Source organism: Hyla sarda, unplaced genomic scaffold (genome assembly GCF_029499605.1).
Source record: "Hyla sarda isolate aHylSar1 unplaced genomic scaffold, aHylSar1.hap1 scaffold_1181, whole genome shotgun sequence".
Classification (NCBI taxonomy): Eukaryota; Metazoa; Chordata; class Amphibia; order Anura; family Hylidae; genus Hyla; species Hyla sarda.
The window spans coordinates 76,797-103,156 of NW_026607804.1; the positions used below are offsets into that span (position 1 = coordinate 76,797).

The 26,360-nt window shown below is 45.7% G+C and overlaps 11 non-coding genes across 11 annotated transcripts; all 11 read right to left on the reverse strand.

Moving 5' to 3' along the window:
- Nucleotides 1-1,579: 1,579 nt before the first annotated feature.
- LOC130302783 (U2 spliceosomal RNA) lies at nucleotides 1,580-1,770 on the reverse strand. The gene has a single exon (XR_008852941.1). It is a non-coding gene; the product is annotated as a U2 spliceosomal RNA (small nuclear RNA).
- A 2,072-nt stretch (nucleotides 1,771-3,842) lies between these two features.
- LOC130302784 (U2 spliceosomal RNA) lies at nucleotides 3,843-4,033 on the reverse strand. The gene has a single exon (XR_008852942.1). It is a non-coding gene; the product is annotated as a U2 spliceosomal RNA (small nuclear RNA).
- A 2,064-nt stretch (nucleotides 4,034-6,097) lies between these two features.
- On the reverse strand, nucleotides 6,098-6,288 carry LOC130302785 (U2 spliceosomal RNA). The gene has a single exon (XR_008852943.1). It is a non-coding gene; the product is annotated as a U2 spliceosomal RNA (small nuclear RNA).
- Nucleotides 6,289-8,352: 2,064 nt separating this feature from the next.
- Nucleotides 8,353-8,543, reverse strand: LOC130302786 (U2 spliceosomal RNA). Its single transcript, XR_008852944.1, has one exon. It is a non-coding gene; the product is annotated as a U2 spliceosomal RNA (small nuclear RNA).
- Nucleotides 8,544-10,619: 2,076 nt separating this feature from the next.
- On the reverse strand, nucleotides 10,620-10,810 carry LOC130302787 (U2 spliceosomal RNA). The gene has a single exon (XR_008852945.1). It is a non-coding gene; the product is annotated as a U2 spliceosomal RNA (small nuclear RNA).
- Nucleotides 10,811-12,878: 2,068 nt separating this feature from the next.
- On the reverse strand, nucleotides 12,879-13,069 carry LOC130302797 (U2 spliceosomal RNA). Its single transcript, XR_008852955.1, has one exon. It is a non-coding gene; the product is annotated as a U2 spliceosomal RNA (small nuclear RNA).
- Nucleotides 13,070-15,137: 2,068 nt separating this feature from the next.
- Nucleotides 15,138-15,328, reverse strand: LOC130302789 (U2 spliceosomal RNA). Its single transcript, XR_008852947.1, has one exon. It is a non-coding gene; the product is annotated as a U2 spliceosomal RNA (small nuclear RNA).
- Nucleotides 15,329-17,415: 2,087 nt separating this feature from the next.
- Nucleotides 17,416-17,606, reverse strand: LOC130302790 (U2 spliceosomal RNA). The gene has a single exon (XR_008852948.1). It is a non-coding gene; the product is annotated as a U2 spliceosomal RNA (small nuclear RNA).
- A 2,060-nt stretch (nucleotides 17,607-19,666) lies between these two features.
- Nucleotides 19,667-19,857, reverse strand: LOC130302754 (U2 spliceosomal RNA). Its single transcript, XR_008852912.1, has one exon. It is a non-coding gene; the product is annotated as a U2 spliceosomal RNA (small nuclear RNA).
- Nucleotides 19,858-21,921: 2,064 nt separating this feature from the next.
- Nucleotides 21,922-22,112, reverse strand: LOC130302791 (U2 spliceosomal RNA). The gene has a single exon (XR_008852949.1). It is a non-coding gene; the product is annotated as a U2 spliceosomal RNA (small nuclear RNA).
- Nucleotides 22,113-24,176: 2,064 nt separating this feature from the next.
- LOC130302792 (U2 spliceosomal RNA) lies at nucleotides 24,177-24,367 on the reverse strand. Its single transcript, XR_008852950.1, has one exon. It is a non-coding gene; the product is annotated as a U2 spliceosomal RNA (small nuclear RNA).
- Between the last annotated feature and the right edge of the window lie 1,993 nt (nucleotides 24,368-26,360).

Consider the following 26,360-nt stretch of genomic DNA (forward strand, 5'->3'; position numbering starts at 1 on the left):
TGCTCCTCATAAAGCTGTCGCTGCTGTGAAGGTTCTAGGTGACATCACAAATCCCTATGGTTACATACACAACAAAGCTGGGTTGTTGTTGTTTACACTCTGCAAGGCCTGTGGAAGTGAGTGACATCATAGCACTGTAGTTCTGAGGGTTCTAGATGGATGCAACAATCTCCTGTTGCTTCTATGAAGGCCATAATAGACGACATCACCAAACAGCTCCATAGTCACATACACAGCAAAGGAGAGATGTTGTTTACACCTAGTGATGTCAGTGGTATTGAGTGACATCACAGCACAGTGCTAAGGCTCCTGGGCCTGGACACAGCAGCGGCTGCAATATCTCAACGGAGAATACGTTTATATATATGTGTGTGTGTGCGCGTATATATATATATATATATATATATATATATATATATATATATATTTCTCCGCCGAAATCACTTTTAAACCCATTTCCACCTTTTTTTCCCTTCTCTTCCTCTTACTTTTTTTTCAAGTTTTTTTACGTTTTTCTCCTTTTCGCCTCTTTTCTGGGCGTATTATTCTTCTTTTTCTTCTTTTTTTTCGTCTAATGCATACCCCATCAGTGCAGCAATGCTTATTCAATACCGCCAGCAGATGGAGACACTGGGGGATAATTTTCTAAGGATTTATACTGATTTTTCCTGTCTGAATTTGTCGCACAGAAAGTTGCAGGCCAAATATGTGTGACATTTCTGCGACTTTAGCTTCTAGAGCATTTTTACAACATTATACATAGGTGCTGAATACATAAAAAGCGACTGTTCAGCGACAGACAAGTCGCATCGGCTGAAAGTAGGCCAGAATGTCAGTCCATGTTGGAGCAGGTTTAGATACAGTCTAAAGTATAGATCTCAAAGTCTGTGCACAGAATTTAGCAAGGGCCTCGCACCTTCTGATGCATCAGGTAGGTGCACAATAGCATAGCCTAACCCTCTGTACTTTGGTCTATATTGATGCGGGACATAGACAGCCAGCTGATGACCAATCCATTAGTGCAATGGATGGCTGGAAGCATTTGTCTTTGCCTTTGCAATACCACAGAAGCAATGCATGGTCAATGTACAGCAATGACACACCTGTGTGAACAGCCAGGAGACCCCCCCCATGTTATGTTACATAGTTACATAGTTAGTACGGTCGAAAAAAGACATATGTCCATCAAGTTCAACCAGGGAATTAAGGGGTAGGGGTGTGGCGCGATATTGGGGAAGGGATGAGATTTTATATTTCTTCATAAGCATTAATCTTATTTTGTCAATTAGGAACATTCAGCACCCACCCGCTATCAAGGCAGCTGCCTATCATGTCATGCCCTACCTGCACAGGTGTGCTGGCTACTCAAATGATCCAATTAAGGAGGCCATTTAGTCAGCAGCAGCAGAAGTCCTGTGCCTGGACGCTCCAACAGCGGCCAGACACAAGCAGAAGCAGCAGCAGCAGCACCACCTTTTGTTTTTTGGCTGCAGCAGCAAGGCCCACAGGGCTGGCTAGCTGGCTAGCCAGCAAGCAGGTAGCAATGAAAGTAGGAATCTTTCTTTTTAACCCTGTAAGGGGGTGGTGCACTGTACCCGAAGATACTGCCATATCGGGTCAATGCATAGGGCGACGGAAGCAAGCTTCGAAATCGGCCCCCGTTCTCAAAAATCCATTTAATATATGGTCCCCAGATAGGGGACGTATCAGATATTAAACTGATAAGAACAGATACTACACTTGATCTTAGCCAAAAGGCCGAGAAGCGATAACCGTGAAAGGGGCGGGCCCAACAAGGTCCCCTTCATGGGCACTATCACTGCTTGCTGTCAGGGAGGCTGCCAGACAATTTTCCATGCACACTCTGGGCTGGGGGGCAGTCAACCACCAGTACACACAGCAGAACCTAAACCCATACCATTATTGCTAAGCAGCAAGACAGGGGCCCATTGCACTCCCACGGGGCCTTTTTAAATGCAATCCATAACCCGGATTTGCCAGGAACCCTTCTTACTCCTCCTACTTGCATGTGACACTGGGCTTAGGATCTGCATAGGAAACACACACACAAGCACACACCTACCTTTGTTGCCTGCAGATGCCTCCTTGGCTGTCCCCAAACGGTATCAAACCAACACCCACGGGAAGCTGTAAGCATAGAGGACATGCCTGCACCCCATTGGACTTACCTGTGTGGGTTAAATCCGGGTTATTTGACAACCTATGGCGGTGATGGTTCTGCTCAGGCAGAGCAGTGCTGATGCTCCTCATAAAGCTGTCGCTGCTGTGAAGGTTCTAGGTGACATCACAAATCCCTATGGTTACATACACAACAAAGCTGGGTTGTTGTTGTTTACACTCTGCAAGGCCTGTGGAAGTGAGTGACATCATAGCACTGTAGTTCTGAGGGTTCTAGATGGATGCAACAATCTCCTGTTGCTTCTATGAAGGCCATAATAGACGACATCACCAAACAGCTCCATAGTCACATACACAGCAAAGGAGAGATGTTGTTTACACCTAGTGATGTCAGTGGTATTGAGTGACATCACAGCACAGTGCTAAGGCTCCTGGGCCTGGACACAGCAGCGGCTGCAATATCTCAACGGAGAATACGTTTATATATATGTGTGTGTGTGCGCGTATATATATATATATATATATATATATATATATATATATATATATATTTCTCCGCCGAAATCACTTTTAAACCCATTTCCACCTTTTTTTCCCTTCTCTTCCTCTTACTTTTTTTTCACGTTTTTTTACGTTTTTCTCCTTTTCGCCTCTTTTCTGGGCGTATTATTCTTCTTTTTCTTCTTTTTTTTCGTCTAATGCATACCCCATCAGTGCAGCAATGCTTATTCAATACCGCCAGCAGATGGAGACACTGGGGGATAATTTTCTAAGGATTTATACTGATTTTTCCTGTCTGAATTTGTCGCACAGAAAGTTGCAGGCCAAATATGTGTGACATTTCTGCGACTTTAGCTTCTAGAGCATTTTTACAACATTATACATAGGTGCTGAATACATAAAAAGCGACTGTTCAGCGACAGACAAGTCGCATCGGCTGAAAGTAGGCCAGAATGTCAGTCCATGTTGGAGCAGGTTTAGATACAGTCTAAAGTATAGATCTCAAAGTCTGTGCACAGAATTTAGCAAGGGCCTCGCACCTTCTGATGCATCAGGTAGGTGCACAATAGCATAGCCTAACCCTCTGTACTTTGGTCTATATTGATGCGGGACATAGACAGCCAGCTGATGACCAATCCATTAGTGCAATGGATGGCTGGAAGCATTTGTCTTTGCCTTTGCAATACCACAGAAGCAATGCATGGTCAATGTACAGCAATGACACACCTGTGTGAACAGCCAGGAGACCCCCCCCATGTTATGTTACATAGTTACATAGTTAGTACGGTCGAAAAAAGACATATGTCCATCAAGTTCAACCAGGGAATTAAGGGGTAGGGGTGTGGCGCGATATTGGGGAAGGGATGAGATTTTATATTTCTTCATAAGCATTAATCTTATTTTGTCAATTAGGAACATTCAGCACCCACCCGCTATCAAGGCAGCTGCCTATCATGTCATGCCCTACCTGCACAGGTGTGCTGGCTACTCAAATGATCCAATTAAGGAGGCCATTTAGTCAGCAGCAGCAGAAGTCCTGTGCCTGGACGCTCCAACAGCGGCCAGACACAAGCAGAAGCAGCAGCAGCAGCACCACCTTTTGTTTTTTGGCTGCAGCAGCAAGGCCCACAGGGCTGGCTAGCTGGCTAGCCAGCAAGCAGGTAGCAATGAAAGTAGGAATCTTTCTTTTTAACCCTGTAAGGGGGTGGTGCACTGTACCCGAAGATACTGCCATATCGGGTCAATGCATAGGGCGACGGAAGCAAGCTTCGAAATCGGCCCCCGTTCTCAAAAATCCATTTAATATATGGTCCCCAGATAGGGGACGTATCAGATATTAAACTGATAAGAACAGATACTACACTTGATCTTAGCCAAAAGGCCGAGAAGCGATAACCGTGAAAGGGGCGGGCCCAACAAGGTCCCCTTCATGGGCACTATCACTGCTTGCTGTCAGGGAGGCTGCCAGACAATTTTCCATGCACACTCTGGGCTGGGGGGCAGTCAACCACCAGTACACACAGCAGAACCTAAACCCATACCATTATTGCTAAGCAGCAAGACAGGGGCCCATTGCACTCCCACGGGGCCTTTTTAAATGCAATCCATAACCCGGATTTGCCAGGAACCCTTCTTACTCCTCCTACTTGCATGTGACACTGGGCTTAGGATCTGCATAGGAAACACACACACAAGCACACACCTACCTTTGTTGCCTGCAGATGCCTCCTTGGCTGTCCCCAAACGGTATCAAACCAACACCCACGGGAAGCTGTAAGCATAGAGGACATGCCTGCACCCCATTGGACTTACCTGTGTGGGTTAAATCCGGGTTATTTGACAACCTATGGCGGTGATGGTTCTGCTCAGGCAGAGCAGTGCTGATGCTCCTCATAAAGCTGTCGCTGCTGTGAAGGTTCTAGGTGACATCACAAATCCCTATGGTTACATACACAACAAAGCTGGGTTGTTGTTGTTTACACTCTGCAAGGCCTGTGGAAGTGAGTGACATCATAGCACTGTAGTTCTGAGGGTTCTAGATGGATGCAACAATCTCCTGTTGCTTCTATGAAGGCCATAATAGACGACATCACCAAACAGCTCCATAGTCACATACACAGCAAAGGAGAGATGTTGTTTACACCTAGTGATGTCAGTGGTATTGAGTGACATCACAGCACAGTGCTAAGGCTCCTGGGCCTGGACACAGCAGCGGCTGCAATATCTCAACGGAGAATACGTTTATATATATGTGTGTGTGTGCGCGTATATATATATATATATATATATATATATATATATATATTTCTCCGCCGAAATCACTTTTAAACCCATTTCCACCTTTTTTTCCCTTCTCTTCCTCTTACTTTTTTTTCACGTTTTTTTACGTTTTTCTCCTTTTCGCCTCTTTTCTGGGCGTATTATTCTTCTTTTTCTTCTTTTTTTTCGTCTAATGCATACCCCATCAGTGCAGCAATGCTTATTCAATACCGCCAGCAGATGGAGACACTGGGGGATAATTTTCTAAGGATTTATACTGATTTTTCCTGTCTGAATTTGTCGCACAGAAAGTTGCAGGCCAAATATGTGTGACATTTCTGCGACTTTAGCTTCTAGAGCATTTTTACAACATTATACATAGGTGCTGAATACATAAAAAGCGACTGTTCAGCGACAGACAAGTCGCATCGGCTGAAAGTAGGCCAGAATGTCAGTCCATGTTGGAGCAGGTTTAGATACAGTCTAAAGTATAGATCTCAAAGTCTGTGCACAGAATTTAGCAAGGGCCTCGCACCTTCTGATGCATCAGGTAGGTGCACAATAGCATAGCCTAACCCTCTGTACTTTGGTCTATATTGATGCGGGACATAGACAGCCAGCTGATGACCAATCCATTAGTGCAATGGATGGCTGGAAGCATTTGTCTTTGCCTTTGCAATACCACAGAAGCAATGCATGGTCAATGTACAGCAATGACACACCTGTGTGAACAGCCAGGAGACCCCCCCCATGTTATGTTACATAGTTACATAGTTAGTACGGTCGAAAAAAGACATATGTCCATCAAGTTCAACCAGGGAATTAAGGGGTAGGGGTGTGGCGCGATATTGGGGAAGGGATGAGATTTTATATTTCTTCATAAGCATTAATCTTATTTTGTCAATTAGGAACATTCAGCACCCACCCGCTATCAAGGCAGCTGCCTATCATGTCATGCCCTACCTGCACAGGTGTGCTGGCTACTCAAATGATCCAATTAAGGAGGCCATTTAGTCAGCAGCAGCAGAAGTCCTGTGCCTGGACGCTCCAACAGCGGCCAGACACAAGCAGAAGCAGCAGCAGCAGCACCACCTTTTGTTTTTTGGCTGCAGCAGCAAGGCCCACAGGGCTGGCTAGCTGGCTAGCCAGCAAGCAGGTAGCAATGAAAGTAGGAATCTTTCTTTTTAACCCTGTAAGGGGGTGGTGCACTGTACCCGAAGATACTGCCATATCGGGTCAATGCATAGGGCGACGGAAGCAAGCTTCGAAATCGGCCCCCGTTCTCAAAAATCCATTTAATATATGGTCCCCAGATAGGGGACGTATCAGATATTAAACTGATAAGAACAGATACTACACTTGATCTTAGCCAAAAGGCCGAGAAGCGATAACCGTGAAAGGGGCGGGCCCAACAAGGTCCCCTTCATGGGCACTATCACTGCTTGCTGTCAGGGAGGCTGCCAGACAATTTTCCATGCACACTCTGGGCTGGGGGGCAGTCAACCACCAGTACACACAGCAGAACCTAAACCCATACCATTATTGCTAAGCAGCAAGACAGGGGCCCATTGCACTCCCACGGGGCCTTTTTAAATGCAATCCATAACCCGGATTTGCCAGGAACCCTTCTTACTCCTCCTACTTGCATGTGACACTGGGCTTAGGATCTGCATAGGAAACACACACACAAGCACACACCTACCTTTGTTGCCTGCAGATGCCTCCTTGGCTGTCCCCAAACGGTATCAAACCAACACCCACGGGAAGCTGTAAGCATAGAGGACATGCCTGCACCCCATTGGACTTACCTGTGTGGGTTAAATCCGGGTTATTTGACAACCTATGGCGGTGATGGTTCTGCTCAGGCAGAGCAGTGCTGATGCTCCTCATAAAGCTGTCGCTGCTGTGAAGGTTCTAGGTGACATCACAAATCCCTATGGTTACATACACAACAAAGCTGGGTTGTTGTTGTTTACACTCTGCAAGGCCTGTGGAAGTGAGTGACATCATAGCACTGTAGTTCTGAGGGTTCTAGATGGATGCAACAATCTCCTGTTGCTTCTATGAAGGCCATAATAGACGACATCACCAAACAGTTCCATAGTCACATACACAGCAAAGGAGAGATGTTGTTTACACCTAGTGATGTCAGTGGTATTGAGTGACATCACAGCACAGTGCTAAGGCTCCTGGGCCTGGACACAGCAGCGGCTGCAATATCTCAACGGAGAATACGTTTATATATATGTGTGTGTGTGCGCGTATATATATATATATATATATATATATATATATATATATTTCTCCGCCGAAATCACTTTTAAACCCATTTCCACCTTTTTTTCCCTTCTCTTCCTCTTACTTTTTTTTCACGTTTTTTTACGTTTTTCTCCTTTTCGCCTCTTTTCTGGGCGTATTATTCTTCTTTTTCTTCTTTTTTTTCGTCTAATGCATACCCCATCAGTGCAGCAATGCTTATTCAATACCGCCAGCAGATGGAGACACTGGGGGATAATTTTCTAAGGATTTATACTGATTTTTCCTGTCTGAATTTGTCGCACAGAAAGTTGCAGGCCAAATATGTGTGACATTTCTGCGACTTTAGCTTCTAGAGCATTTTTACAACATTATACATAGGTGCTGAATACATAAAAAGCGACTGTTCAGCGACAGACAAGTCGCATCGGCTGAAAGTAGGCCAGAATGTCAGTCCATGTTGGAGCAGGTTTAGATACAGTCTAAAGTATAGATCTCAAAGTCTGTGCACAGAATTTAGCAAGGGCCTCGCACCTTCTGATGCATCAGGTAGGTGCACAATAGCATAGCCTAACCCTCTGTACTTTGGTCTATATTGATGCGGGACATAGACAGCCAGCTGATGACCAATCCATTAGTGCAATGGATGGCTGGAAGCATTTGTCTTTGCCTTTGCAATACCACAGAAGCAATGCATGGTCAATGTACAGCAATGACACACCTGTGTGAACAGCCAGGAGACCCCCCCCATGTTATGTTACATAGTTACATAGTTAGTACGGTCGAAAAAAGACATATGTCCATCAAGTTCAACCAGGGAATTAAGGGGTAGGGGTGTGGCGCGATATTGGGGAAGGGATGAGATTTTATATTTCTTCATAAGCATTAATCTTATTTTGTCAATTAGGAACATTCAGCACCCACCCGCTATCAAGGCAGCTGCCTATCATGTCATGCCCTACCTGCACAGGTGTGCTGGCTACTCAAATGATCCAATTAAGGAGGCCATTTAGTCAGCAGCAGCAGAAGTCCTGTGCCTGGACGCTCCAACAGCGGCCAGACACAAGCAGAAGCAGCAGCAGCAGCACCACCTTTTGTTTTTTGGCTGCAGCAGCAAGGCCCACAGGGCTGGCTAGCTGGCTAGCCAGCAAGCAGGTAGCAATGAAAGTAGGAATCTTTCTTTTTAACCCTGTAAGGGGGTGGTGCACTGTACCCGAAGATACTGCCATATCGGGTCAATGCATAGGGCGACGGAAGCAAGCTTCGAAATCGGCCCCCGTTCTCAAAAATCCATTTAATATATGGTCCCCAGATAGGGGACGTATCAGATATTAAACTGATAAGAACAGATACTACACTTGATCTTAGCCAAAAGGCCGAGAAGCGATAACCGTGAAAGGGGCGGGCCCAACAAGGTCCCCTTCATGGGCACTATCACTGCTTGCTGTCAGGGAGGCTGCCAGACAATTTTCCATGCACACTCTGGGCTGGGGGGCAGTCAACCACCAGTACACACAGCAGAACCTAAACCCATACCATTATTGCTAAGCAGCAAGACAGGGGCCCATTGCACTCCCACGGGGCCTTTTTAAATGCAATCCATAACCCGGATTTGCCAGGAACCCTTCTTACTCCTCCTACTTGCATGTGACACTGGGCTTAGGATCTGCATAGGAAACACACACACAAGCACACACCTACCTTTGTTGCCTGCAGATGCCTCCTTGGCTGTCCCCAAACGGTATCAAACCAACACCCACGGGAAGCTGTAAGCATAGAGGACATGCCTGCACCCCATTGGACTTACCTGTGTGGGTTAAATCCGGGTTATTTGACAACCTATGGCGGTGATGGTTCTGCTCAGGCAGAGCAGTGCTGATGCTCCTCATAAAGCTGTCGCTGCTGTGAAGGTTCTAGGTGACATCACAAATCCCTATGGTTACATACACAACAAAGCTGGGTTGTTGTTGTTTACACTCTGCAAGGCCTGTGGAAGTGAGTGACATCATAGCACTGTAGTTCTGAGGGTTCTAGATGGATGCAACAATCTCCTGTTGCTTCTATGAAGGCCGTAATAGACGACATCACCAAACAGCTCCATAGTCACATACACAGCAAAGGAGAGATGTTGTTTACACCTAGTGATGTCAGTGGTATTGAGTGACATCACAGCACAGTGCTAAGGCTCCTGGGCCTGGACACAGCAGCGGCTGCAATATCTCAACGGAGAATACGTTTATATATATGTGTGTGTGTGCGCGTATATATATATATATATATATATATATATATATATATATATATATATATATTTCTCCGCCGAAATCACTTTTAAACCCATTTCCACCTTTTTTTCCCTTCTCTTCCTCTTACTTTTTTTTCACGTTTTTTTACGTTTTTCTCCTTTTCGCCTCTTTTCTGGGCGTATTATTCTTCTTTTTCTTCTTTTTTTTCGTCTAATGCATACCCCATCAGTGCAGCAATGCTTATTCAATACCGCCAGCAGATGGAGACACTGGGGGATAATTTTCTAAGGATTTATACTGATTTTTCCTGTCTGAATTTGTCGCACAGAAAGTTGCAGGCCAAATATGTGTGACATTTCTGCGACTTTAGCTTCTAGAGCATTTTTACAACATTATACATAGGTGCTGAATACATAAAAAGCGACTGTTCAGCGACAGACAAGTCGCATCGGCTGAAAGTAGGCCAGAATGTCAGTCCATGTTGGAGCAGGTTTAGATACAGTCTAAAGTATAGATCTCAAAGTCTGTGCACAGAATTTAGCAAGGGCCTCGCACCTTCTGATGCATCAGGTAGGTGCACAATAGCATAGCCTAACCCTCTGTACTTTGGTCTATATTGATGCGGGACATAGACAGCCAGCTGATGACCAATCCATTAGTGCAATGGATGGCTGGAAGCATTTGTCTTTGCCTTTGCAATACCACAGAAGCAATGCATGGTCAATGTACAGCAATGACACACCTGTGTGAACAGCCAGGAGACCCCCCCCATGTTATGTTACATAGTTACATAGTTAGTACGGTCGAAAAAAGACATATGTCCATCAAGTTCAACCAGGGAATTAAGGGGTAGGGGTGTGGCGCGATATTGGGGAAGGGATGAGATTTTATATTTCTTCATAAGCATTAATCTTATTTTGTCAATTAGGAACATTCAGCACCCACCCGCTATCAAGGCAGCTGCCTATCATGTCATGCCCTACCTGCACAGGTGTGCTGGCTACTCAAATGATCCAATTAAGGAGGCCATTTAGTCAGCAGCAGCAGAAGTCCTGTGCCTGGACGCTCCAACAGCGGCCAGACACAAGCAGAAGCAGCAGCAGCAGCACCACCTTTTGTTTTTTGGCTGCAGCAGCAAGGCCCACAGGGCTGGCTAGCTGGCTAGCCAGCAAGCAGGTAGCAATGAAAGTAGGAATCTTTCTTTTTAACCCTGTAAGGGGGTGGTGCACTGTACCCGAAGATACTGCCATATCGGGTCAATGCATAGGGCGACGGAAGCAAGCTTCGAAATCGGCCCCCGTTCTCAAAAATCCATTTAATATATGGTCCCCAGATAGGGGACGTATCAGATATTAAACTGATAAGAACAGATACTACACTTGATCTTAGCCAAAAGGCCGAGAAGCGATAACCGTGAAAGGGGCGGGCCCAACAAGGTCCCCTTCATGGGCACTATCACTGCTTGCTGTCAGGGAGGCTGCCAGACAATTTTCCATGCACACTCTGGGCTGGGGGGCAGTCAACCACCAGTACACACAGCAGAACCTAAACCCATACCATTATTGCTAAGCAGCAAGACAGGGGCCCATTGCACTCCCACGGGGCCTTTTTAAATGCAATCCATAACCCGGATTTGCCAGGAACCCTTCTTACTCCTCCTACTTGCATGTGACACTGGGCTTAGGATCTGCATAGGAAACACACACACAAGCACACACCTACCTTTGTTGCCTGCAGATGCCTCCTTGGCTGTCCCCAAACGGTATCAAACCAACACCCACGGGAAGCTGTAAGCATAGAGGACATGCCTGCACCCCATTGGACTTACCTGTGTGGGTTAAATCCGGGTTATTTGACAACCTATGGCGGTGATGGTTCTGCTCAGGCAGAGCAGTGCTGATGCTCCTCATAAAGCTGTCGCTGCTGTGAAGGTTCTAGGTGACATCACAAATCCCTATGGTTACATACACAACAAAGCTGGGTTGTTGTTGTTTACACTCTGCAAGGCCTGTGGAAGTGAGTGACATCATAGCACTGTAGTTCTGAGGGTTCTAGATGGATGCAACAATCTCCTGTTGCTTCTATGAAGGCCATAATAGACGACATCACCAAACAGCTCCATAGTCACATACACAGCAAAGGAGAGATGTTGTTTACACCTAGTGATGTCAGTGGTATTGAGTGACATCACAGCACAGTGCTAAGGCTCCTGGGCCTGGACACAGCAGCGGCTGCAATATCTCAACGGAGAATACGTTTATATATATGTGTGTGTGTGCGCGTATATATATATATATATATATATATATATATATATATATATATTTCTCCGCCGAAATCACTTTTAAACCCATTTCCACCTTTTTTTCCCTTCTCTTCCTCTTACTTTTTTTTCACGTTTTTTTACGTTTTTCTCCTTTTCGCCTCTTTTCTGGGCGTATTATTCTTCGTATTCTTCTTTTTTTTCGTCTAATGCATACCCCATCAGTGCAGCAATGCTTATTCAATACCGCCAGCAGATGGAGACACTGGGGGATAATTTTCTAAGGATTTATACTGATTTTTCCTGTCTGAATTTGTCGCACAGAAAGTTGCAGGCCAAATATGTGTGACATTTCTGCGACTTTAGCTTCTAGAGCATTTTTACAACATTATACATAGGTGCTGAATACATAAAAAGCGACTGTTCAGCGACAGACAAGTCGCATCGGCTGAAAGTAGGCCAGAATGTCAGTCCATGTTGGAGCAGGTTTAGATACAGTCTAAAGTATAGATCTCAAAGTCTGTGCACAGAATTTAGCAAGGGCCTCGCACCTTCTGATGCATCAGGTAGGTGCACAATAGCATAGCCTAACCCTCTGTACTTTGGTCTATATTGATGCGGGACATAGACAGCCAGCTGATGACCAATCCATTAGTGCAATGGATGGCTGGAAGCATTTGTCTTTGCCTTTGCAATACCACAGAAGCAATGCATGGTCAATGTACAGCAATGACACACCTGTGTGAACAGCCAGGAGACCCCCCCCATGTTATGTTACATAGTTACATAGTTAGTACGGTCGAAAAAAGACATATGTCCATCAAGTTCAACCAGGGAATTAAGGGGTAGGGGTGTGGCGCGATATTGGGGAAGGGATGAGATTTTATATTTCTTCATAAGCATTAATCTTATTTTGTCAATTAGGAACATTCAGCACCCACCCGCTATCAAGGCAGCTGCCTATCATGTCATGCCCTACCTGCACAGGTGTGCTGGCTACTCAAATGATCCAATTAAGGAGGCCATTTAGTCAGCAGCAGCAGAAGTCCTGTGCCTGGACGCTCCAACAGCGGCCAGACACAAGCAGAAGCAGCAGCAGCAGCACCACCTTTTGTTTTTTGGCTGCAGCAGCAAGGCCCACAGGGCTGGCTAGCTGGCTAGCCAGCAAGCAGGTAGCAATGAAAGTAGGAATCTTTATTTTTAACCCTGTAAGGGGGTGGTGCACTGTACCCGAAGATACTGCCATATCGGGTCAATGCATAGGGCAACGGAAGCAAGCTTCGAAATCGGCCCCCGTTCTCAAAAATCCATTTAATATATGGTCCCCAGATAGGGGACGTATCAGATATTAAACTGATAAGAACAGATACTACACTTGATCTTAGCCAAAAGGCCGAGAAGCGATAACCGTGAAAGGGGCGGGCCCAACAAGGTCCCCTTCATGGGCACTATCACTGCTTGCTGTCAGGGAGGCTGTCAGACAATTTTCCATGCACACTCTGGGCTGGGGGGCAGTCAACCACCAGTACACACAGCAGAACCTAAACCCATACCATTATTGCTAAGCAGCAAGACAGGGGCCCATTGCACTCCCACGGGGCCTTTTTAAATGCAATCCATAACCCGGATTTGCCAGGAACCCTTCTTACTCCTCCTACTTGCATGTGACACTGGGCTTAGGATCTGCATAGGAAACACACACACAAGCACACACCTACCTTTGTTGCCTGCAGATGCCTCCTTGGCTGTCCCCAAACGGTATCAAACCAACACCCACGGGAAGCTGTAAGCATAGAGGACATGCCTGCACCCCATTGGACTTACCTGTGTGGGTTAAATCCGGGTTATTTGACAACCTATGGCGGTGATGGTTCTGCTCAGGCAGAGCAGTGCTGATGCTCCTCATAAAGCTGTCGCTGCTGTGAAGGTTCTAGGTGACATCACAAATCCCTATGGTTACATACACAACAAAGCTGGGTTGTTGTTGTTTACACTCTGCAAGGCCTGTGGAAGTGAGTGACATCATAGCACTGTAGTTCTGAGGGTTCTAGATGGATGCAACAATCTCCTGTTGCTTCTATGAAGGCCATAATAGACGACATCACCAAACAGCTCCATAGTCACATACACAGCAAAGGAGAGATGTTGTTTACACCTAGTGATGTCAGTGGTATTGAGTGACATCACAGCACAGTGCTAAGGCTCCTGGGCCTGGACACAGCAGCGGCTGCAATATCTCAACGGAGAATACGTTTATATATATGTGTGTGTGTGCGCGTATATATATATATATATATATATATATATATATATATATATATTTCTCCGCCGAAATCACTTTTAAACCCATTTCCACCTTTTTTTCCCTTCTCTTCCTCTTACTTTTTTTTCACGTTTTTTTACGTTTTTCTCCTTTTCGCCTCTTTTCTGGGCGTATTATTCTTCTTTTTCTTCTTTTTTTTCGTCTAATGCATACCCCATCAGTGCAGCAATGCTTATTCAATACCGCCAGCAGATGGAGACACTGGGGGATAATTTTCTAAGGATTTATACTGATTTTTCCTGTCTGAATTTGTCGCACAGAAAGTTGCAGGCCAAATATGTGTGACATTTCTGCGACTTTAGCTTCTAGAGCATTTTTACAACATTATACATAGGTGCTGAATACATAAAAAGCGACTGTTCAGCGACAGACAAGTCGCATCGGCTGAAAGTAGGCCAGAATGTCAGTCCATGTTGGAGCAGGTTTAGATACAGTCTAAAGTATAGATCTCAAAGTCTGTGCACAGAATTTAGCAAGGGCCTCGCACCTTCTGATGCATCAGGTAGGTGCACAATAGCATAGCCTAACCCTCTGTACTTTGGTCTATATTGATGCGGGACATAGACAGCCAGCTGATGACCAATCCATTAGTGCAATGGATGGCTGGAAGCATTTGTCTTTGCCTTTGCAATACCACAGAAGCAATGCATGGTCAATGTACAGCAATGACACACCTGTGTGAACAGCCAGGAGACCCCCCCCATGTTATGTTACATAGTTACATAGTTAGTACGGTCGAAAAAAGACATATGTCCATCAAGTTCAACCAGGGAATTAAGGGGTAGGGGTGTGGCGCGATATTGGGGAAGGGATGAGATTTTATATTTCTTCATAAGCATTAATCTTATTTTGTCAATTAGGAACATTCAGCACCCACCCGCTATCAAGGCAGCTGCCTATCATGTCATGCCCTACCTGCACAGGTGTGCTGGCTACTCAAATGATCCAATTAAGGAGGCCATTTAGTCAGCAGCAGCAGAAGTCCTGTGCCTGGACGCTCCAACAGCGGCCAGACACAAGCAGAAGCAGCAGCAGCAGCACCACCTTTTGTTTTTTGGCTGCAGCAGCAAGGCCCACAGGGCTGGCTAGCTGGCTAGCCAGCAAGCAGGTAGCAATGAAAGTAGGAATCTTTCTTTTTAACCCTGTAAGGGGGTGGTGCACTGTACCCGAAGATACTGCCATATCGGGTCAATGCATAGGGCGACGGAAGCAAGCTTCGAAATCGGCCCCCGTTCTCAAAAATCCATTTAATATATGGTCCCCAGATAGGGGACGTATCAGATATTAAACTGATAAGAACAGATACTACACTTGATCTTAGCCAAAAGGCCGAGAAGCGATAACCGTGAAAGGGGCGGGCCCAACAAGGTCCCCTTCATGGGCACTATCACTGCTTGCTGTCAGGGAGGCTGCCAGACAATTTTCCATGCACACTCTGGGCTGGGGGGCAGTCAACCACCAGTACACACAGCAGAACCTAAACCCATACCATTATTGCTAAGCAGCAAGACAGGGGCCCATTGCACTCCCACGGGGCCTTTTTAAATGCAATCCATAACCCGGATTTGCCAGGAACCCTTCTTACTCCTCCTACTTGCATGTGACACTGGGCTTAGGATCTGCATAGGAAACACACACACAAGCACACACCTACCTTTGTTGCCTGCAGATGCCTCCTTGGCTGTCCCCAAACGGTATCAAACCAACACCCACGGGAAGCTGTAAGCATAGAGGACATGCCTGCACCCCATTGGACTTACCTGTGTGGGTTAAATCCGGGTTATTTGACAACCTATGGCGGTGATGGTTCTGCTCAGGCAGAGCAGTGCTGATGCTCCTCATAAAGCTGTCGCTGCTGTGAAGGTTCTAGGTGACATCACAAATCCCTATGGTTACATACACAACAAAGCTGGGTTGTTGTTGTTTACACTCTGCAAGGCCTGTGGAAGTGAGTGACATCATAGCACTGTAGTTCTGAGGGTTCTAGATGGATGCAACAATCTCCTGTTGCTTCTATGAAGGCCATAATAGACGACATCACCAAACAGCTCCATAGTCACATACACAGCAAAGGAGAGATGTTGTTTACACCTAGTGATGTCAGTGGTATTGAGTGACATCACAGCACAGTGCTAAGGCTCCTGGGCCTGGACACAGCAGCGGCTGCAATATCTCAACGGAGAATACGTTTATATATATGTGTGTGTGTGCGCGTATATATATATATATATATATATATATATATATATATATATATATATATATATATATATTTCTCCGCCGAAATCACTTTTAAACCCATTTCCACCTTTTTTTCCCTTCTCTTCCTCTTACTTTTTTTTCACGTTTTTTTACGTTTTTCTCCTTTTCGCCTCTTTTCTGGGCGTATTATTCTTCTTTTTCTTCTTTTTTTTCGTCTAATGCATACCCCATCAGTGCAGCAATGCTTATTCAATACCGCCAGCAGATGGAGACACTGGGGGATAATTTTCTAAGGATTTATACTGATTTTTCCTGTCTGAATTTGTCGCACAGAAAGTTGCAGGCCAAATATGTGTGACATTTCTGCGACTTTAGCTTCTAGAGCATTTTTACAACATTATACATAGGTGCTGAATACATAAAAAGCGACTGTTCAGCGACAGACAAGTCGCATCGGCTGAAAGTAGGCCAGAATGTCAGTCCATGTTGGAGCAGGTTTAGATACAGTCTAAAGCATAGATCTCAAAGTCTGTGCACAGAATTTAGCAAGGGCCTCGCACCTTCTGATGCATCAGGTAGGTGCACAATAGCATAGCCTAACCCTCTGTACTTTGGTCTATATTGATGCGGGACATAGACAGCCAGCTGATGACCAATCCATTAGTGCAATGGATGGCTGGAAGCATTTGTCTTTGCCTTTGCAATACCACAGAAGCAATGCATGGTCAATGTACAGCAATGACACACCTGTGTGAACAGCCAGGAGACCCCCCCCATGTTATGTTACATAGTTACATAGTTAGTACGGTCGAAAAAAGACATATGTCCATCAAGTTCAACCAGGGAATTAAGGGGTAGGGGTGTGGCGCGATATTGGGGAAGGGATGAGATTTTATATTTCTTCATAAGCATTAATCTTATTTTGTCAATTAGGAACATTCAGCACCCACCCGCTATCAAGGCAGCTGCCTATCATGTCATGCCCTACCTGCACAGGTGTGCTGGCTACTCAAATGATCCAATTAAGGAGGCCATTTAGTCAGCAGCAGCAGAAGTCCTGTGCCTGGACGCTCCAACAGCGGCCAGACACAAGCAGAAGCAGCAGCAGCAGCAGCACCACCTTTTGTTTTTTGGCTGCAGCAGCAAGGCCCACAGGGCTGGCTAGCTGGCTAGCCAGCAAGCAGGTAGCAATGAAAGTAGGAATCTTTCTTTTTAACCCTGTAAGGGGGTGGTGCACTGTACCCGAAGATACTGCCATATCGGGTCAATGCATAGGGCGACGGAAGCAAGCTTCGAAATCGGCCCCCGTTCTCAAAAATCCATTTAATATATGGTCCCCAGATAGGGGACGTATCAGATATTAAACTGATAAGAACAGATACTACACTTGATCTTAGCCAAAAGGCCGAGAAGCGATAACCGTGAAAGGGGCGGGCCCAACAAGGTCCCCTTCATGGGCACTATCACTGCTTGCTGTCAGGGAGGCTGCCAGACAATTTTCCATGCACACTCTGGGCTGGGGGGCAGTCAACCACCAGTACACACAGCAGAACCTAAACCCATACCATTATTGCTAAGCAGCAAGACAGGGGCCCATTGCACTCCCACGGGGCCTTTTTAAATGCAATCCATAACCCGGATTTGCCAGGAACCCTTCTTACTCCTCCTACTTGCATGTGACACTGGGCTTAGGATCTGCATAGGAAACACACACACAAGCACACACCTACCTTTGTTGCCTGCAGATGCCTCCTTGGCTGTCCCCAAACGGTATCAAACCAACACCCACGGGAAGCTGTAAGCATAGAGGACATGCCTGCACCCCATTGGACTTACCTGTGTGGGTTAAATCCGGGTTATTTGACAACCTATGGCGGTGATGGTTCTGCTCAGGCAGAGCAGTGCTGATGCTCCTCATAAAGCTGTCGCTGCTGTGAAGGTTCTAGGTGACATCACAAATCCCTATGGTTACATACACAACAAAGCTGGGTTGTTGTTGTTTACACTCTGCAAGGCCTGTGGAAGTGAGTGACATCATAGCACTGTAGTTCTGAGGGTTCTAGATGGATGCAACAATCTCCTGTTGCTTCTATGAAGGCCATAATAGACGACATCACCAAACAGCTCCATAGTCACATACACAGCAAAGGAGAGATGTTGTTTACACCTAGTGATGTCAGTGGTATTGAGTGACATCACAGCACAGTGCTAAGGCTCCTGGGCCTGGACACAGCAGCTGCTGCAATATCTCAACGGAGAATACGTTTATATATATGTGTGTGTGTGCGCGTATATATATATATATATATATATATATATATATATTTCTCCGCCGAAATCACTTTTAAACCCATTTCCACCTTTTTTTCCCTTCTCTTCCTCTTACTTTTTTTTCACGTTTTTTTACGTTTTTCTCCTTTTCGCCTCTTTTCTGGGCGTATTATTCTTCTTTTTCTTCTTTTTTTTCGTCTAATGCATACCCCATCAGTGCAGCAATGCTTATTCAATACCGCCAGCAGATGGAGACACTGGGGGATAATTTTCTAAGGATTTATACTGATTTTTCCTGTCTGAATTTGTCGCACAGAAAGTTGCAGGCCAAATATGTGTGACATTTCTGCGACTTTAGCTTCTAGAGCATTTTTACAACATTATACATAGGTGCTGAATACATAAAAAGCGACTGTTCAGCGACAGACAAGTCGCATCGGCTGAAAGTAGGCCAGAATGTCAGTCCATGTTGGAGCAGGTTTAGATACAGTCTAAAGTATAGATCTCAAAGTCTGTGCACAGAATTTAGCAAGGGCCTCGCACCTTCTGATGCATCAGGTAGGTGCACAATAGCATAGCCTAACCCTCTGTACTTTGGTCTATATTGATGCGGGACATAGACAGCCAGCTGATGACCAATCCATTAGTGCAATGGATGGCTGGAAGCATTTGTCTTTGCCTTTGCAATACCACAGAAGCAATGCATGGTCAATGTACAGCAATGACACACCTGTGTGAACAGCCAGGAGACCCCCCCCATGTTATGTTACATAGTTACATAGTTAGTACGGTCGAAAAAAGACATATGTCCATCAAGTTCAACCAGGGAATTAAGGGGTAGGGGTGTGGCGCGATATTGGGGAAGGGATGAGATTTTATATTTCTTCATAAGCATTAATCTTATTTTGTCAATTAGGAACATTCAGCACCCACCCGCTATCAAGGCAGCTGCCTATCATGTCATGCCCTACCTGCACAGGTGTGCTGGCTACTCAAATGATCCAATTAAGGAGGCCATTTAGTCAGCAGCAGCAGAAGTCCTGTGCCTGGATGCTCCAACAGCGGCCAGACACAAGCAGAAGCAGCAGCAGCAGCACCACCTTTTGTTTTTTGGCTGCAGCAGCAAGGCCCACAGGGCTGGCTAGCTGGCTAGCCAGCAAGCAGGTAGCAATGAAAGTAGGAATCTTTCTTTTTAACCCTGTAAGGGGGTGGTGCACTGTACCCGAAGATACTGCCATATCGGGTCAATGCATAGGGCGACGGAAGCAAGCTTCGAAATCGGCCCCCGTTCTCAAAAATCCATTTAATATATGGTCCCCAGATAGGGGACATATCAGATATTAAACTGATAAGAACAGATACTACACTTGATCTTAGCCAAAAGGCCGAGAAGCGATAACCGTGAAAGGGGCGGGCCCAACAAGGTCCCCTTCATGGGCACTATCACTGCTTGCTGTCAGGGAGGCTGCCAGACAATTTTCCATGCACACTCTGGGCTGGGGGGCAGTCAACCACCAGTACACACAGCAGAACCTAAACCCATACCATTATTGCTAAGCAGCAAGACAGGGGCCCATTGCACTCCCACGGGGCCTTTTTAAATGCAATCCATAACCCGGATTTGCCAGGAACCCTTCTTACTCCTCCTACTTGCATGTGACACTGGGCTTAGGATCTGCATAGGAAACACACACACAAGCACACACCTACCTTTGTTGCCTGCAGATGCCTCCTTGGCTGTCCCCAAACGGTATCAAACCAACACCCACGGGAAGCTGTAAGCATAGAGGACATGCCTGCACCCCATTGGACTTACCTGTGTGGGTTAAATCCGGGTTATTTGACAACCTATGGCGGTGATGGTTCTGCTCAGGCAGAGCAGTGCTGATGCTCCTCATAAAGCTGTCGCTGCTGTGAAGGTTCTAGGTGACATCACAAATCCCTATGGTTACATACACAACAAAGCTGGGTTGTTGTTGTTTACACTCTGCAAGGCCTGTGGAAGTGAGTGACATCATAGCACTGTAGTTCTGAGGGTTCTAGATGGATGCAACAATCTCCTGTTGCTTCTATGAAGGCCATAATAGACGACATCACCAAACAGCTCCATAGTCACATACACAGCAAAGGAGAGATGTTGTTTACACCTAGTGATGTCAGTGGTATTGAGTGACATCACAGCACAGTGCTAAGGCTCCTGGGCCTGGACACAGCAGCGGCTGCAATATCTCAACGGAGAATACGTTTATATATATGTGTGTGTGTGCGCGTATATATATATATATATATATATATATATATATATATATTTCTCCGCCGAAATCACTTTTAAACCCATTTCCACCTTTTTTTCCCTTCTCTTCCTCTTACTTTTTTTTCACGTTTTTTTACGTTTTTCTCCTTTTCGCCTCTTTTCTGGGCGTATTATTCTTCTTTTTCTTCTTTTTTTTCGTCTAATGCATACCCCATCAGTGCAGCAATGCTTATTCAATACCGCCAGCAGATGGAGACACTGGGGGATAATTTTCTAAGGATTTATACTGATTTTTCCTGTCTGAATTTGTCGCACAGAAAGTTGCAGGCCAAATATGTGTGACATTTCTGCGACTTTAGCTTCTAGAGCATTTTTACAACATTATACATAGGTGCTGAATACATAAAAAGCGACTGTTCAGCGACAGACAAGTCGCATCGGCTGAAAGTAGGCCAGAATGTCAGTCCATGTTGGAGCAGGTTTAGATACAGTCTAAAGTATAGATCTCAAAGTCTGTGCACAGAATTTAGCAAGGGCCTCGCACCTTCTGATGCATCAGGTAGGTGCACAATAGCATAGCCTAACCCTCTGTACTTTGGTCTATATTGATGCGGGACATAGACAGCCAGCTGATGACCAATCCATTAGTGCAATGGATGGCTGGAAGCATTTGTCTTTGCCTTTGCAATACCACAGAAGCAATGCATGGTCAATGTACAGCAATGACACACCTGTGTGAACAGCCAGGAGACCCCCCCCATGTTATGTTACATAGTTACATAGTTAGTACGGTCGAAAAAAGACATATGTCCATCAAGTTCAACCAGGGAATTAAGGGGTAGGGGTGTGGCGCGATATTGGGGAAGGGATGAGATTTTATATTTCTTCATAAGCATTAATCTTATTTTGTCAATTAGGAACATTCAGCACCCACCCGCTATCAAGGCAGCTGCCTATCATGTCATGCCCTACCTGCACAGGTGTGCTGGCTACTCAAATGATCCAATTAAGGAGGCCATTTAGTCAGCAGCAGCAGAAGTCCTGTGCCTGGACGCTCCAACAGCGGCCAGACACAAGCAGAAGCAGCAGCAGCAGCACCACCTTTTGTTTTTTGGCTGCAGCAGCAAGGCCCACAGGGCTGGCTAGCTGGCTAGCCAGCAAGCAGGTAGCAATGAAAGTAGGAATCTTTCTTTTTAACCCTGTAAGGGGGTGGTGCACTGTACCCGAAGATACTGCCATATCGGGTCAATGCATAGGGCGACGGAAGCAAGCTTCGAAATCGGCCCCCGTTCTCAAAAATCCATTTAATATATGGTCCCCAGATAGGGGACGTATCAGATATTAAACTGATAAGAACAGATACTACACTTGATCTTAGCCAAAAGGCCGAGAAGCGATAACCGTGAAAGGGGCGGGCCCAACAAGGTCCCCTTCATGGGCACTATCACTGCTTGCTGTCAGGGAGGCTGCCAGACAATTTTCCATGCACACTCTGGGCTGGGGGGCAGTCAACCACCAGTACACACAGCAGAACCTAAACCCATACCATTATTGCTAAGCAGCAAGACAGGGGCCCATTGCACTCCCACGGGGCCTTTTTAAATGCAATCCATAACCCGGATTTGCCAGGAACCCTTCTTACTCCTCCTACTTGCATGTGACACTGGGCTTAGGATCTGCATAGGAAACACACACACAAGCACACACCTACCTTTGTTGCCTGCAGATGCCTCCTTGGCTGTCCCCAAACGGTATCAAACCAACACCCACGGGAAGCTGTAAGCATAGAGGACATGCCTGCACCCCATTGGACTTACCTGTGTGGGTTAAATCCGGGTTATTTGACAACCTATGGCGGTGATGGTTCTGCTCAGGCAGAGCAGTGCTGATGCTCCTCATAAAGCTGTCGCTGCTGTGAAGGTTCTAGGTGACATCACAAATCCCTATGGTTACATACACAACAAAGCTGGGTTGTTGTTGTTTACACTCTGCAAGGCCTGTGGAAGTGAGTGACATCATAGCACTGTAGTTCTGAGGGTTCTAGATGGATGCAACAATCTCCTGTTGCTTCTATGAAGGCCATAATAGACGACATCACCAAACAGTTCCATAGTCACATACACAGCAAAGGAGAGATGTTGTTTACACCTAGTGATGTCAGTGGTATTGAGTGACATCACAGCACAGTGCTAAGGCTCCTGGGCCTGGACACAGCAGCGGCTGCAATATCTCAACGGAGAATACGTTTATATATATGTGTGTGTGTGCGCGTATATATATATATATATATATATATATATATATATATATTTCTCCGCCGAAATCACTTTTAAACCCATTTCCACCTTTTTTTCCCTTCTCTTCCTCTTACTTTTTTTTCACGTTTTTTTACGTTTTTCTCCTTTTCGCCTCTTTTCTGGGCGTATTATTCTTCTTTTTCTTCTTTTTTTTCGTCTAATGCATACCCCATCAGTGCAGCAATGCTTATTCAATACCGCCAGCAGATGGAGACACTGGGGGATAATTTTCTAAGGATTTATACTGATTTTTCCTGTCTGAATTTGTCGCACAGAAAGTTGCAGGCCAAATATGTGTGACATTTCTGCGACTTTAGCTTCTAGAGCATTTTTACAACATTATACATAGGTGCTGAATACATAAAAAGCGACTGTTCAGCGACAGACAAGTCGCATCGGCTGAAAGTAGGCCAGAATGTCAGTCCATGTTGGAGCAGGTTTAGATACAGTCTAAAGTATAGATCTCAAAGTCTGTGCACAGAATTTAGCAAGGGCCTCGCACCTTCTGATGCATCAGGTAGGTGCACAATAGCATAGCCTAACCCTCTGTACTTTGGTCTATATTGATGCGGGACATAGACAGCCAGCTGATGACCAATCCATTAGTGCAATGGATGGCTGGAAGCATTTGTCTTTGCCTTTGCAATACCACAGAAGCAATGCATGGTCAATGTACAGCAATGACACACCTGTGTGAACAGCCAGGAGACCCCCCCCATGTTATGTTACATAGTTACATAGTTAGTACGGTCGAAAAAAGACATATGTCCATCAAGTTCAACCAGGGAATTAAGGGGTAGGGGTGTGGCGCGATATTGGGGAAGGGATGAGATTTTATATTTCTTCATAAGCATTAATCTTATTTTGTCAATTAGGAACATTCAGCACCCACCCGCTATCAAGGCAGCTGCCTATCATGTCATGCCCTACCTGCACAGGTGTGCTGGCTACTCAAATGATCCAATTAAGGAGGCCATTTAGTCAGCAGCAGCAGAAGTCCTGTGCCTGGACGCTCCAACAGCGGCCAGACACAAGCAGAAGCAGCAGCAGCAGCACCACCTTTTGTTTTTTGGCTGCAGCAGCAAGGCCCACAGGGCTGGCTAGCTGGCTAGCCAGCAAGCAGGTAGCAATGAAAGTAGGAATCTTTCTTTTTAACCCTGTAAGGGGGTGGTGCACTGTACCCGAAGATACTGCCATATCGGGTCAATGCATAGGGCGACGGAAGCAAGCTTCGAAATCGGCCCCCGTTCTCAAAAATCCATTTAATATATGGTCCCCAGATAGGGGACGTATCAGATATTAAACTGATAAGAACAGATACTACACTTGATCTTAGCCAAAAGGCCGAGAAGCGATAACCGTGAAAGGGGCGGGCCCAACAAGGTCCCCTTCATGGGCACTATCACTGCTTGCTGTCAGGGAGGCTGCCAGACAATTTTCCATGCACACTCTGGGCTGGGGGGCAGTCAACCACCAGTACACACAGCAGAACCTAAACCCATACCATTATTGCTAAGCAGCAAGACAGGGGCCCATTGCACTCCCACGGGGCCTTTTTAAATGCAATCCATAACCCGGATTTGCCAGGAACCCTTCTTACTCCTCCTACTTGCATGTGACACTGGGCTTAGGATCTGCATAGGAAACACACACACAAGCACACACCTACCTTTGTTGCCTGCAGATGCCTCCTTGGCTGTCCCCAAACGGTATCAAACCAACACCCACGGGAAGCTGTAAGCATAGAGGACATGCCTGCACCCCATTGGACTTACCTGTGTGGGTTAAATCCGGGTTATTTGACAACCTATGGCGGTGATGGTTCTGCTCAGGCAGAGCAGTGCTGATGCTCCTCATAAAGCTGTCGCTGCTGTGAAGGTTCTAGGTGACATCACAAATCCCTATGGTTACATACACAACAAAGCTGGGTTGTTGTTGTTTACACTCTGCAAGGCCTGTGGAAGTGAGTGACATCATAGCACTGTAGTTCTGAGGGTTCTAGATGGATGCAACAATCTCCTGTTGCTTCTATGAAGGCCGTAATAGACGACATCACCAAACAGCTCCATAGTCACATACACAGCAAAGGAGAGATGTTGTTTACACCTAGTGATGTCAGTGGTATTGAGTGACATCACAGCACAGTGCTAAGGCTCCTGGGCCTGGACACAGCAGCGGCTGCAATATCTCAACGGAGAATACGTTTATATATATGTGTGTGTGTGCGCGTATATATATATATATATATATATATATATATATATATATATATATATTTCTCCGCCGAAATCACTTTTAAACCCATTTCCACCTTTTTTTCCCTTCTCTTCCTCTTACTTTTTTTTCACGTTTTTTTACGTTTTTCTCCTTTTCGCCTCTTTTCTGGGCGTATTATTCTTCTTTTTCTTCTTTTTTTTCGTCTAATGCATACCCCATCAGTGCAGCAATGCTTATTCAATACCGCCAGCAGATGGAGACACTGGGGGATAATTTTCTAAGGATTTATACTGATTTTTCCTGTCTGAATTTGTCGCACAGAAAGTTGCAGGCCAAATATGTGTGACATTTCTGCGACTTTAGCTTCTAGAGCATTTTTACAACATTATACATAGGTGCTGAATACATAAAAAGCGACTGTTCAGCGACAGACAAGTCGCATCGGCTGAAAGTAGGCCAGAATGTCAGTCCATGTTGGAGCAGGTTTAGATACAGTCTAAAGTATAGATCTCAAAGTCTGTGCACAGAATTTAGCAAGGGCCTCGCACCTTCTGATGCATCAGGTAGGTGCACAATAGCATAGCCTAACCCTCTGTACTTTGGTCTATATTGATGCGGGACATAGACAGCCAGCTGATGACCAATCCATTAGTGCAATGGATGGCTGGAAGCATTTGTCTTTGCCTTTGCAATACCACAGAAGCAATGCATGGTCAATGTACAGCAATGACACACCTGTGTGAACAGCCAGGAGACCCCCCCCATGTTATGTTACATAGTTACATAGTTAGTACGGTCGAAAAAAGACATATGTCCATCAAGTTCAACCAGGGAATTAAGGGGTAGGGGTGTGGCGCGATATTGGGGAAGGGATGAGATTTTATATTTCTTCATAAGCATTAATCTTATTTTGTCAATTAGGAACATTCAGCACCCACCCGCTATCAAGGCAGCTGCCTATCATGTCATGCCCTACCTGCACAGGTGTGCTGGCTACTCAAATGATCCAATTAAGGAGGCCATTTAGTCAGCAGCAGCAGAAGTCCTGTGCCTGGACGCTCCAACAGCGGCCAGACACAAGCAGAAGCAGCAGCAGCAGCACCACCTTTTGTTTTTTGGCTGCAGCAGCAAG